The following is a 12,707-nucleotide window of genomic DNA, read 5'->3' on the forward strand; positions in this document are numbered from 1 at the left end:
TGCAACGTATCCACTTAACGCTTCAGCCATGCCTCTTGTTCCCATATGTAAATTGTCTTTTAGGGCACTGATCATACAATCATTAAATCCCTAAAATGTAGAAAGAGGCCATTTGGCCCATTGAGTCTGCACCAACTCTCCAAACAGCATCCCATCCAGACCCAACCCTATACCCGTAAATCCACATTTACCATGGCCAACCCAGCAACTGCGCATCCCTGCATACCACAGGGCATTTTAGCATGGACACTCTGCCTAGCCTGCACAGATTTGGACTGTGGGAGGACACTGGAGTATTCCGTGGAAACCCATGCAGACACAAGGAGAACCATCAAACTCCACACAGGCTGGATTTGAACACGGATCCCGGGTGTTGTGAGGCAACAATGCACTAGTCCTACTCCTTCCTTTCATTATTGATGTACTTATAGAAGACTTTGGGATTACCCTAAATATTAGCTGTTAATCTATTTTCATTATCTCTCTTTTCGTCTCTTATTTGTTTTTTTTCAGCTCCTTTCTGAAACTTTTGTATCCAACCTGGTTTTCAATCATATTTACTAACTGGCACCTACCTTTAGCACATTTTTTCTTCTTTAACTTAATTTCTATTTTCTTTGTAACCCAAAGAGTTCGGAATTTGATTGTCCTACTATTTCCTTTTGAGAGAATGTACCTTGATTGTGCCTAGACCAGGTAGCTCATTGGTCAGCTACTGTTTATCTGGTCAGTCTTTAATCTCAGGCTGTCCTGCCCAGCTCTGTTCTACTCCCATTGTAAATTCTTTCATGCGTTTTCTTTCTCTGGATTTACTAGAGTCATTTTCTACTATCATCATCATGACACAATGATCACTCTATCCTAAATGTTCCTCCACAGTCATTTGATCAACTTGTTTCACAAGGATCAGGTCAAGAAGTGCCTCCTTTCTTATTGGATATGAAACATATTGCTGTACGAGATTCTCCTTAACACAATCTGGACATGCTTGACTCTCACTGATCCTTACACTATCAATACCTCAGTCTATACGCAGGTAATTGAAATCACCCATTACAACCCCTTTTTTTTGATTCATCTCTCTGTCATTAACTTGCAGATTTGTTCGTCTATGTAGTTCCCACTAGTTGATGGCCTAAACATTATACCAAGCAATGTATTTCCATTGTTCTTATTCGTAGCTCTAGCCAAATCAATTTTTTCCTTGAATCGTCAGAAATATTATTTTTGCTCCGGTACTTCAATGATCTCCTTAACCAAAACTGTAACCCTACATCCTTTTTGTATTCTATTATCTTTTTAGAACACCTTGAAACTAGAAATATTTAATAGCAAGATTTTGACCATCCTTAAGCCAAGTCTCCATTACTGCTACATCCTCATAATCCCATAACGCAGTTTGTGCCTATAACTCCCTCGTCTTATTAAATCTTCTCTGTACATTAACACACATGCAATGTAACCCTGATTTAAGTTTCATTGAGAACTCCCTTACAACGCTTCCACACATTTCTCCTTTAATCTCTATTCTACTCTATTTTAGGGCTATCTACTCCTCTCCCAGGATTTTCTATTCCTTGATATTAATTTATAATATTCTCACCTGATTCCCACATCCTTGCTAAGTTAGTTAAAATCTTCCTCAACAGCATTAGCAAAATACTCCTTGCAAATTCAGTCCCTGCTCTGTTCACAAGCAACCCATCTAGCTCGTTCCAGTTATTCCAGTAAATTCTGATTTTCAGCATCGGCAGTCGTTTCAGTTTCTATTTGGCTGATACAGGTGCTGCTCCCCCCTACGTCAGTCCCAGTGTCCCAGCATTGTTTTTCTTCCAGCTCTCTTACCTTCCTGTTTCTGTGCTCACTTGCACATGGCACTGGGAGTAATCCAGAGAACCTGTTTGCTCATTTTACAGCTCTCTAAATTCTAATTGCAGGACCATATACCCCTTCCTGCTTATGTTGTGTGTTCCAATGTGGATCATGACCTCCAGCTATTCACCCTCCCTGAGAAGAGTTGCAGCCAATCTGTGACCCTTGAATATGGCCTTGTGGTGGATAATCAATCATGATCTAGAATGGTGGAAAAGGCTGGAATTGCTTAATGGCCTTCTCCTGCCCTAATGTATCAATCTTCTTAACATAACTAAATATCTGCAAGTTGAATGGCAACACCCTGACATTATGCTAACTCCAAGACCAACTTATAGCTCAGCACTTGTCCTTTCCAGAGTACAATGTTAAATTGTTGCATGGTCCAAAACTGGCATTATAGTGTCGGAGGATGAGGGATGATCTTACAGAGGTTTATAAAATCATGAGGAGTATGGATAGGGTTAATAGATAAGGTCTTTTCCCTGGGGTGGAGGAGTCCAAAACCAGAAGGCATAGGCTTGGGTGAGAAGGGAAAGATATAAATGAGACATAAGGGGCAACTCTTTAGTTGGGATATCTGGTCAGCATGGATGAGTTGGACCGAAAGTGTCTGTTTCCATGCTGTACATCTCTATGACTCTCTGACTCTATGTCAATAGGTAGGGTGATGTGTTAGCAAGACAAGGTTTCTTTAAAGGCTTCCAGTGGTAAATGGAGAGGCTGATGGGCACATCTCAAGATAGTGTGGTAGCAGTGTAGAGTGCACTCTCAGCAGAGTACAAAGCCTTTGCAACATCTGGGGTTATTGCATAGGCTTCATGAATGGATTTCCAAGGCAGGTGCACAGCTCCTTGAATATTTTAGTTTGAGGAGTTTTGTCTGTTGAAGCCTCCAGCACAGAATTAGTCACTGGTGAACTTGGTAGGTGTTGGTCCTGCTCAACCAGTACTTGCCAGCAATTTCCACAATCACAATCATGAGGGGTATGGATAGGGTGAATAGCCAAGATCTTTTCCAATTAGGCTTGGGAAGTACTAAACTAAAGGGCATGGGCTTAAGGTGAGGGGTAAAAGTTTAAAAGGGACCTGAGGAGCAACTTTTTCACATTGAGGGTGGTCCATATATAAAACAAACTGCCAGAGAAAGTGGCAGACTTAGGTACAATTTAAAAGGCAACTGGATGTGTACTTGAATAGGAAAGGTGTAGACAGATCTGGGCCAAACACAGACAATTGGGATAGTTCTGTTCAGTATGGATGAGATGGGCCGACAGACCAATTTCTGTGCTGTATGACTCTGTGATTTGATAACTTGAATAAAAGAAATCTGGTGGTGGATCCAGTAGGCTGAGGAGAGGCTCTCTGAACCCACAGTCTTAACAATATTCCTATAATCCATTCCCCTGCCCCAGAATCAGCAATATGACTGCAGTCAGTATTCAGAAATTGAGTGCTGCAGAGGGATGGGATGTCTGTGGAGTTGTGTCAATCAGATAATCTGAGGGTGGTACTTCACACAGAGGGTGGTACGTGTATGGAATGAGCTGCCAGAGGACGTGGTGGAGGCTGATTCAATTGCAACATTTAAGAGGCATTTGGATGGGTATATGAATAGGAAGGGTTTGGAGGGATATGGGCCTGGTGCTGGCAAGTGGGACTAGATTGGGTTACGATATCTGGTCGGCATGGATGGGTTGGGACTGAAGGGTCTGTTTCCATGCTGTATATCTCTAGGACTCTCTGACTCTAAGATGAAGTTCAAGGCCTAAGTTTTGATCAGCTTCAAGCCTTTCTTTTCAGGTTGAGGATATTCCATAGCTTTAAATCAGGGCATCTAACCTGGTTGCACTTGCATCATTACCAAAATAATGAACTATTAAATTTTGACTACCACAAATAATTTTTTTTTATCTTAAGAGAAATAGACTTGATATGCGGCTAATTGCATAAAGATACAAAAATCAGTTTTGGTAACTGGGAATTAACCTGAGATGATAGAATGCTTTTGGTAAGAATTCAAATAAATCATGTAATTTATTTCTGTCACATGATTTAAAATGAAAATATTTGTTGCATGTTTACCTTTGGAATGAAATCAAATTTAATTAGAAAAATCTCAATATTAAGTATAATAAATTGTTAAGAAGGCAAGGGTTAATGGTGGTGAAATTTAGTTCTGACTGGCACAGAATGGCAGAGCAAAGCAGATTGGCTGCTCATTGTGCTTCTCTACACCCATTCCTCCCCACCCTGCCCTGCTCTGATTTTCTTTCCCATTGCATTTCAATTAATGTAAAATCACTGGAATGTATAATGGCTGCCAATCCATCAATGCCCATTTTGCGCACCCAGGCTGGCGACATGCCTCTCAAGTCAGCTTCACCTAAATAATTGCTGTAGTTGTTGAGGGAGATAATGAAATATCTGTCAGAGGTTAGACACAATGTGTAGCCATGCACAGATGAAGGAGGAGTCCCTCTAGCACTTGAGTGCTGTTGTGTTTGTGATGTGCGAACATATTTTCTTCCATCGATAGATTGACAACCCTCAGTAAGAGCCTGAACAAGCAGATTGGTCAGTGGTGGACTGTATGCAGACCTACAAGCTTGGTCAGGAGATCAATGCAGCAGTGATGGTGTGACAGAGTGACAGGGAGTCTCCATCTGCTTCTCAACCTTCCCTGGTCAGCAGGGAGGTAGAAGGTTGCCTTGCAAAAAGGTGAAGCTGCTACCTTCCACTCCTTGGGATTCCTCTAAGCAAGTTTCATTTCAAAAAGCCATAATGACTGAGGAGAATCCTTCACTGATGGACAAGCACCTCAGTGTGCAGAGCCTGTCAGGTCACAGTGGGCAAAGATCATTCTGCAGTATTATGATCAGCAGCCTGCCTCTCTCTGAAGGTCATGTACTCTGACAGGACTGCTGGAATAGGGGTCATCTCCTGGGAGTACAAATAAGGAAGTTAAGCAGTGCAAGCAACTAAGGGGGTCATGAATGAATGAAATACAAGGATGTTAAGTTTCCTCGCTGATATGTTTCAATAAGTCTTATGCTGAATTTTATTCCTCACTTCAGTTCTTTGTATCATAGAATAGAATCTCTACAGTGCAGAAAGAGGCCACTCAGCCCATCGAGTTTGTGCTGACCATCTGAAAAAATCCCACCCAACCTACATATCCCAGTGCAATTATTAGCATGGCCAATCCACTGAACCTGCTCATCTTTGGACTGTGGGAGGAAACCCACATAGACGCGGGGAGAACAAACAAACTCCACACAGGTAGTCACCATAGGATGGAGTCGAAACTGAGTCCCTGGCATTGTGAGGCAGCAGTGCTAATTACTGTGCCACTGTACCTTGAACCCTTTTCTTTTAAGACTCTGATGATTACCTTCTTGAACCAGGTACTACAGGTTTACCCACTGTGCTGTTAGGGAGGGAGTTTTATGATTCTGACATAGTGAGATGGAAAGCAATTTAATTCCAAGTCAGGATGATACATAACTTAAAAGGGAAGATGGAGGTGGTGGTATTCCAATGTTTCTTATTTTTTAATAATATGTGGACATTGTTTGCAAGCAAGTCTAATGTTTGCAGCTAATCCCTAATTTTAAAAGATGTGAAATAAATAAAAGTTGTAATTCAGGGATTGGTAGTGGGGTGAAAGGAACGGTGAAGGGAACATCTGTAATCCCTGTGCATGAATCTCAGAGTTGAACATTCAGGTAAAATAACCCAATTGGAAATCCCGTGGCATATTAGATTAATGACAAATAGATTACAATATAAGAAAATGGAAAGTTTGCAGTAATTATACAGTTTTGTTGGAACCACAATTGGAGACCTATGTTTTGACATCCAGTTTTATTATTTTGTTAGATTTGCTACTGACTTGGTCAGTGCTAACAGTGCTAAAGGACAGATAAAGCTGTAAATAACAGAAGTGAAAAGGAGAAAGTGGGTCTGCATGCTGACAGCAAAGCCAACAGAGGACAGAGGTTTATGTCTGAATTCATTGTTGAACACTACAGGATGTAAGGAACCTGAGTGGAAAATGACGTGTTGTTTTTCCATCTTGCATTTAGCTTATTTGGAAAATTGTGGCAGGCCAATGGCAATGTTAGCATGAGAGCAACATAGCTAACTGAAATATCAAACATCTGGGAGGTTGAAATCATTCCTACAGAGCAGAGGTGTTAGTAAAGCAGTCACCCAGTCTGTGTTTGGTCTCACCAATGTAGAGGGGATTGCATTGTGAGAAGCAAATGCAGCAGACTAGATTAAAAGAAGGACAAGTGAAACACTGCCTCACCTGGAAGATGTGCTTGGGGCCTCAGACAGGGAGGAGGAAGGAAGTAAATAGGCAAATGTTAAACCTTCTGCAATTACATGGAAAAACGCTAAAGGATGGAGGAAGTCTTAGGACAGAGGAGGAGTGGACCAGGCCCTAATGAAGAGAATGGTGCCTGTGGATGCTGACAATGCAGGGGAGAGAACGAGGGAGATGTGTTTGGTGATGGAATCCTGCTGGATGTGGTAACAACAGCAGAGGAAGATCCTTTGAATATGGAGACTGGTGGAGAGGCAAATGATGACAAGGAGACCCCTATTATTTTTCCAGGAGAGGGCTGAGAACAGGTGTGGAAAATACTTCGGACACTGGTGAGGGTATTGACAGCTACAATGAGGGAGAATGAGGATAACGAAGGCCAGGTCGGAGACATCTCGATGGAAGATGGTGTCATCAGAACAGATGGAGAAACTGGAAGAATGCAATAGACACTTTGCAGGAAGCAGGATGTAAAGAAGTGTAGCTGTGGTAAATGTTAGGATGGGTGAGTTTGTAATGCTCTTGATGGAAGAATATCACCACAATGAAAACAATGAAGTGAAGGATGGTAAGGGAAGAGTTAGGGATGAACAAGATGAAAGTGAGGGAAGGATGGAAGTTGGAAGCAGAACTGATGAATTTTTACAACTCCAGGTCAGACCATGAAGCTACACTGACGACATCATTGATGGGGTATGGGAGATTAAGTTGTGCGTGGGATCCAAATAGGACTGGAACAAGGAATATCCCACATACCGCAAAGGGACAGGTAAGGCTGGGACCTATGCGAGTACCCATAGCCACACATGACTTGGAGAAGGTAAGACAGCTTAAAGAATTGTTCAAAGTGAGAACAAGCTCAGCCAGAACTGAGGCGATGGACGTGGAGACTATTTTAGTCTTCCACACAAGAGGATTCATTCTCTCAACTCCATCCAATACAATCTCCACAAGATTTTATATATTTCATGAGCATCACATCATTCTTCGAAACACTAATTGGTGCAGGCCTCACATTTCAACCTTTCTTCACAAGATAAAACCTTCACCCAGGGATGATTCAAGTTAACTTTCTCTGAATTGCTTCAAATGCAACTATGCAACCTTTCAAATGCAACCTTTTGTTTTGGAAGGAAAGAAGGACAAAACCATACATTATCCTCTAGATCTGGTTTCACAAAAGTCCTCTGCAACTGATGAGAAATCTCCCAATTTTATTTTCCATTTCTTGAAATTACAATGTTCCATTGTCTCCCCTAATCACTTGCAGTACCTGCAAATTATCTTCATATGATTCATGTACCATGATTCCCAGAGCCCTCCACTGCCTCTTCCAGGATAACACTATCAAATAAATCATTCTCTCCCCTCCACTATCAACAGACTTCTTATATACCCTCTTCATAATCTACTGTTTTACTTACCTTTGCGCTACTCACACATAGTATTATAATGATGTCAATGACATCAAAGGTCTATTCAATACATTTCTGGACAATTTGTATTTCTGATCAATGAATTTTCACATTGAAAAGGTTATCGTGTATCTCCTAGTTATAAATTTTTAACCCATTCCACATCTCAACTACTTCCTCATTCATATTGACTTTGCCAGCATCTTCTTCTTTGATATAGACCAATGCAAAGTATTCATTTCATAGCTTAACCATTTCATCTGCATTCATGTGTAGATCCATTTTTGGTTCATGAATAATTCTCCTATTATTATCCTTGTGCTTTATATAATTTTTGCATTCTTTTGATTTAGGTTGCTGTTCTCTTTTCTTTCTTTGACTTAGTTTCGTGTTTCCTTTTTCACTTTCATAGCCAGTCTTATTCTCAGTTACACACAAACATTATTCTTTTCATTTTACCCTCTGTTTCTTTTAGCATTCAGGAGCATCTGGCTTTGATTATTCTGCCTTTGTGGAAATATACCTTCAATATACTCAAACATTCAATTCTTTGAAGGCAGCCAATTGTTCTGTAATCATTTTGCCTACCAATTTTAATTCTGATTCGTATTGAACAGATTCATTTTCATCCCAGTGAAATTGTTTTTTGTCCAATGAAGCATTTTCACTCTTGACTCTAGATGGCTCCTTGTCTTTTTCTATAGCTAATTCAAATCTTTTAATACCATTACTATGATTATCTTGCTGTCATTTGATGCAATTTAATTCCCAGAATGAAACCTAGTGATGTCTCCTTTGCTGAGGTAGAAACCTTGTTGATCAATACAGTTCTCTTGAACATGTTTTGTAAATATTTGCCCCTCTCTGCCAATTGCACTATTATTATCTCAATCCATAGTATGGCAATTGAAGACACCATTTTCAAGACTCTATTGTCTTTGCATCTTTTGGATTTGCCCATCAGATTTGCTCCTCTAAATATTATTTCTTATTTGGTATACACTCATTAATGTAATGACACATCTATAGTTTAAAACATATGCAAAGTATAAGCTATGTGCCAGATAGGTAATTTAATATTCTTTGATGTCACTCTAGCTGTCACAGGTCAAGGATTCCTGATAAAGGGCTTTTGCCTGAAACGTCAATTCTCCTGCTCCTCAGATGCTGCCTGACCTGCTGTGCTTTTCCAGCACACTCTTTCAACTCTAATCTCCAGCATCTGCAGTCCTCACTTTCGCCTAGCAGGTCAAGATATCACAAAGGAAGAATATGTGGAACCATATAGTCAATTTAGCCGTTGCAAACTAAATGGACTACATAATATTTTGAATCGTAAGTGCTTCATTTCCTTATCTCTTGCATTATTGTAATAACCAAGCACAGGAAACATATTTTCTTATTTTCTATTGAACTATCTTAAAAGATGAATGCTAACTGAATCAGTATGCATCCAGATGTTTACTGTTACTTTCACAGAACACTTACATTGGATCAAAGAGATTACAATTTGATGCATAGGCATGAGGCAGCAGTTACTATGTACAGGTCGTTCTGCTATAAGGCACTGTTTCTAAAGCACAAATTTTTAAAATGTGTGTTGGCTATAACGTGATTGCATTGTCAACTCTTTAACTGCTATTTTTATTGCATGATTTTTGTATAGCATGGGGTGGCACAAGAACACAACCATCATGTTATAGAAGAACTGTCTGTACCTAGTTTTCACAAGGGCATTTGAATGCAACTGGCTGGTTAAGGACCAGCACCTTCATGAGATATATGGTCGAGAATTAAACTTATTTGTTTGATTTAAAGATACATGACAAAGATTGATGATGTACAGGGAGATACTAGACTAAAAGATGAGTTTTACAGTCATGTGTTAGATGTTGCTATGTTTATAATTTTTTTATAAAATGGCATAAAGAATAGGTATTGTCTAAAATGGTCAGATTTTACTGATCGAACCAAGTGATCAATTTCACCTTTTTATCATGTTGTTAACCTGACTAAGCAACCCACCTGCCAATTATAGAACTACAAAGGTCTATAAGCTTAAGTGGTTTTATAACTTGTGGGTAATCATTTCACCAGATTACCCATTGGTGAAGCTGAAAGTTCATGTTAAAGTCAGCAAATCAATTGCAATGACTGAAATAATACAAAGTAATCTAGTCAGGCTGTACACAGAGAGGTGACAGATGAAGTTTAACATGGATCAGCGTAAAGTAATGCAATTTGGTAGAAAACATGGGAATATGAATTAAATGTTAAATGTGCACGCGAAAAGAGACTTTTAGTAAATAGTTTGTTAAGTAGTTGAAAATTTAAAGAACAGAGAAAAACGCCAAATGAAACGTTGGGTTCTATAGTTAAACAGAATCCTAAAGTTATTTCAAATCCTGGTGAAGCCATACCTACAGTACCATCTTCAGTTTTTTTTTCCCCTTCAGATTCCATGGAAGAGAGTAAATTATTAAAGAGACTCAAAGGAAGTCTATATGGCTGACGAATGAAATTACAAAGAATTAGAAGGAAAGTATTTCTGTGATGGCATTTCACATTTAAAAAAAATAACTTAATTATAATCTTTATAGGTATTTCAGTATTTTGATTCAGAAACAAAATCCTATTAGATTTGAATATAAAATAGATACTATTTAAAATTTAAGGAGTCCAAAAGAAAATAAATAAATTAGAGAATATGTTTTTAATGAAAGTGGTGGGAGATTTGTGGAGTAGATTATGAGTGGAAGTGCTAGAAATAAAAGCAATGGCAATTTTCAAAAGAGAAAACATTGAATTAAGAAGAATATCTTAAAGTATAAGCTCTGTCTGTAGCATAAAAACATAGAAGATAGGAGCGGGAGTAGGCCACTTGAGCTTGCTCCACCATTCAATATGACAACAGCTGACCATCCAACTGAATAGCTTGCTCTCACTTTCTTCCCATACTCTTTAGTCCCTTTAGTAACACTGAAGCCTTGCTGCTGCTGTTTGACTTGGACGGGGGTACTGGTCATGGAGTCTCAGTCTGGAAACCTCACCTTCAAGGAGGACACCAACAAGGTAGCCTTTACTGTGAAAGTATCAAACTATTTCATCCTCAGCTTCCAGAAGATGGCTATCATCTCAACAAAATACTAAACAAAGACCTCATTCCTCCCAAGCCTGTTCCCTTGCCAACCTGTTCCTGATATCAAGCAGTATCATTTCTAGTGACATGTCAAAAGATCATTTGCACACAGTAACAGGGAATTTTAGTTTAATTCTTTAGACTTTTATGATGTAATTTTTCACTTATATATGATTTTCAATGATCAAGCAACATAACTTTAATGGATTTTCAAATGGATATTAACAATTGAATTGTACTTCAAATATCTAATTTATAACTGACCTTTCAAGAAAGAATGTTATTCATGCTTTGTGTTTTTACTTTGTAAATTCCTTTGTTTACCCTGATGAACCCCATGGCTCCATTGCTTAATTGGTCCACTTTACCTTAACAGTCATAACGTTAAACTTCAGTTGAAGGATACAGCAAGATCCAGTTAATAATGGTGACTGTGCATTTCACTACAACCTTAAATCCAGATTAATCTGGCCGATTCCTTGAATGCTACTATTCATTGGTCACATAAGTTCTAATATCTCTCGATTAGAATATCACGAAAGATATATCACCTTATCATTAAAGGTGGCACTTTCTCTTGGCAATAATGCAATACAAATTCCAAAACCATGTAGGCACAAGAATCCTTGCTTCAAGATGAGGTAGCTTTTCTAGCTAGCTTTCCAATTGATTTTATTTTAACATCAATCAAAGAACCCGCTGATAAACTGAGCTTTATCTAAGGCTATGTTCTAGTAGTCTTCAACATGAAGATTGTAAAAATCAATATTGATAGGACTGAGGACTGGTGTCACATGAAAGAGGATAAATAGAATACTTCAGGCGCCATCCATCTAGACTTGTTGAATGATGGACAATTGAAGGACATAGGGTTTGCAGCATAATAGATCATTAACATGGAAAATGTTCATGCTGACTTACATTTGAACTGTGCTTTGATGGAGTAATATCTCTTTCTATTTTAATAGGCTTGAAGGGCTACAATTGATGATGATCTATGTACTTATGAATTTATCAATTTAAACAATCTTTCTGTTTAAATTTGTGCTGTTTGATGCTTGAGTTCATGAGTGGTGTACAGGGTGTATGTTTAGCAGAGTCTTGTTGACAGTTTAGATGTAAGGAATAATTTCCTCCTGCTGAATTATCCATGAATAATTGGAAAGATCTTGAAGCATAAACATTTAGTATTTAGTAACCTTAACAGCTAAACTATATTTGTGATATTGTCTCCCCACTACAAGTATCATGAAATGACACTATTCAGCAGATATTACGATGGGTAACCGCAAGCATGCATTTCCTGTTCTAGAGGCACAATTAACCTAAAGAAGTAGATATAATCCTGTTGGTGTCTGATGATAGAAACTATAAGTGTTTTTGACTAACTGAGAACATTCTTGATTAATATTGTTCATTGTGTAAGTTCAGGTGTAGTTCTCTCAACCTTGCAGTTTGTTTAATCTTTGATAAAGGGGGTTGAGAATATTCTGCAAAATTGTTTTCTGGACACTGGATCTGGCAAGATATATTACAATGGCATTTTCCTTTCTTATATATTCCAATGTTCCTGAGCTTGTTACCAGCAACAAGAAAGCCTGATGCAAGGTTTGACTTCAAGCTGCCATGGAAATGCAGCTTCTCTCTGAAGTTGCAGGGTCTCTGTTATTTCAATTCTTTCCTGTTCTCTTCTTATTTTCCACCAGCATTCATCTTCCCTCTAATTTACATCAGAATTGTTGAGTGTCTGTGCTGCTTTTCAAACCAATTTTGTTGTGTTTTATCTTCAGTAGAAAGGAAAATTGGCTGGTATACATAAGGAATATCTGGTCCCTTTTTACTCCTTTTTGTTAAAGTATGTTCTGTGGCCTAAATGTTCTGAGACAGCTGAGAAAGTATAGTGAGAATAAAAATATTAGGTTCTTGACGTCAAAACAAAAGTCTGATTT

This window comes from Chiloscyllium plagiosum, unplaced genomic scaffold, assembly GCF_037043375.1.
Source record: "Chiloscyllium plagiosum isolate Xiang-an unplaced genomic scaffold, Cpla_swu_hap1 HiC_scaffold_2, whole genome shotgun sequence".
Taxonomy (NCBI): Eukaryota; Metazoa; Chordata; class Chondrichthyes; order Orectolobiformes; family Hemiscylliidae; genus Chiloscyllium; species Chiloscyllium plagiosum.